This window comes from Euphorbia lathyris, chromosome 7 (genome assembly GCF_963576675.1).
Source record: "Euphorbia lathyris chromosome 7, ddEupLath1.1, whole genome shotgun sequence".
Lineage (NCBI taxonomy): Eukaryota > Viridiplantae > Streptophyta > Magnoliopsida > Malpighiales > Euphorbiaceae > Euphorbia > Euphorbia lathyris.
Window position 1 is genome coordinate 19,580,782 of NC_088916.1, and position 2,326 is coordinate 19,583,107.

Consider the following 2,326-nt stretch of genomic DNA (forward strand, 5'->3'; position numbering starts at 1 on the left):
CTTTGGGCATTTCAGGCCCTTGATAATTTTTCCCTGAACAAAGAGTAATAGCCTTCACCTGCTCTTTCGGATTTTCTTCCGTATGGCTGGGAAGACTCCCCTTTTTTCGAGATGGAATTGATTTAGCAAGTTGACCAATTTGAACCTCCAAATTATGGATGCTAAATGAGTGGTTTTTAATAAGCTGATCGAATTTATTTTCGATCTGTTTAAAACCATCATCGTGATTACTTATTTTTCCACTGATAGCATCTATAAACTTGTCGATTTTAGAAGATAAAGTGCTAATCATATCTCTTGACTGATTTTGATAATTAGTGGTACGATTTTGATTAGCACTTGTATTATTGTTATTGTTATCTTTCCAGTTAAAGTTAGGATGATTCCTCCATCCAGAATTATAAGTATTAGAATAAGGATTATTAGTTTGGTTTTGCCCTTGGACAAAATTTACCTGTTCGATCTCACTCATATTTTCGTAATCCACATCTGTTTGGATTGGATTACCATTGGTATCGCGTGGTGCCATAAACTTATCAATTTTGTGCGATAAAGCAGAAAATTGGGCTTGTAACATCGCGATTGGATCAAGTTCAACTATACCTTTAACTGATGACGAGGCTGAGGATGATGGTTTTGCCACCGGTATATGTCCACGTTCCGCGGGCCACATACTGCTGTTGATTGCCATTTCCTCCAAAAGTTCTCTCGCTTGGGCTGATGTTTTCTTCATAAATAGCCCTCCCGACATAGCATCTAATGAACCCCTAGTTGTAGGATTTAGTCCATTGTAAAATGTTTGCATTAAAAGTTCAGCGGGTAATTGGTGGTGTGGACATAAACGTTGAAGTTCTTTAAAACGTTCCCAAGTTTCATAAAGAGTCTCATTATCATTTTGAGAAAAAGATGTTAACTCCTTTATGACTCTTGCGGTTTTTGCTAAAGGAAAATATTTAGATAAAAATGCTTGGGCTAATTGTTCCCAAGTGGCAAAAGTTGCGGCTGGCATAGAAGTTAACCATTCTTTGGCTCTATCCTTCAAAGTGAAAGGAAAGAGGCGAAGTTTGATTGCTTTTGCAGTCACATTTGGGATTTTAAAAGTGTCACAAATTTCAAGGAAATTTGTTAAATGGGTGTTAGGATTTTCGTTAGGTAACCCGTAAAATGTTACATTATTTTGCAACATATTAAGCAAGGCTGGCTTAATTTCAAATTGGTTTGCAGTGATTCTGGGTCTAATGATACTATTGGTTACACCGGCCACACCTGGCCTAGCGTAATCCATAAGTGTTGGTGGGTCTGTCATTTTACCAGACTCGGTATTTGTCTTTACTAGGGTCTTATTTTTGTTTTTATTTTTCTTGTCTTTCTTATTCTTCCTAATGGTTCTATAAATTTCTGGATCTAGTGGTTTTGGTGGTATGCCTGAACTTCGAGAACTGCGCATGAACTTGAAATCTTACACGAACCGAAACTACCTACAAAACAGAATTTGAAAAATAAATAAATTAGTAAATAAAAATTATTAAATTATAAAAGTTAAAATAAGTATGTTTAAACCTAGATTCGAAATAAAACACGAAAAATCTAAAATTTTGTTAAAAAATTTGGCGTTCCCTGGCAATGGCGCCAAAAACTTGTTGTGCGATTTCCGCAAGTGCACGGTATACGCTTGTAGTAATAAAAAGATATCGAACCCACAGGGAACGCTTTTTAACTAAAACTTTATTTAATTCAGTTTTAATCACGTGTTTAGGTTTAATAAAAGAAATATGTTTAATTGATTGAATTGGTTTGGGTAAATTAGGATTAGATAGAAATATTATATCGAGTTTAGAGAACAGTTCCGTCTTGAGATTTTGATTACAAGACAGATACTACCGTAATTGGAATAAATAGAAGGTATAAAACTTATTTTCATAAAGCAAAGAAAGCAACTTTAACTTTGTAAGATTATGGACATGTAACAATATAGCGATTTATTCAATTAAATGGCTTTGAACCGTAGAAATCCCCCTGATTTTGAGGTGATTTCTACCTTAATCAAATTAGTATTTTATGTCTGATAAGCCGCGATCAGTGATCACGTCATACATAAAAACTAAATCTGTCAAGTGTTCAACAAAGTTCTTATATGAATAAGATGGAATAGAACGTTTTAATAAAAACACCAATTTATCATTTTGAAAATCATTTTGTCAGAACAATATCAAAATAACAACAGTAATAATGTATTGAATAAATAAGTATATCATTAATGAAATGTGAATTTTCACAAGTGAACAGAGAAGTAGAAACTTGGATAGAATTGTAACGAAAACTTTGA

At 33.7% G+C, this 2,326-nt stretch overlaps 1 non-coding gene across 1 annotated transcript; it reads left to right on the forward strand.

Moving 5' to 3' along the window:
* The first annotated feature begins 821 nt into the window (after positions 1-821).
* Positions 822-928, forward strand: LOC136201682 (small nucleolar RNA R71). Its single transcript, XR_010674025.1, has one exon. It is a non-coding gene; the product is annotated as a small nucleolar RNA R71 (small nucleolar RNA).
* The last annotated feature ends 1,398 nt before the right edge of the window (positions 929-2,326 follow it).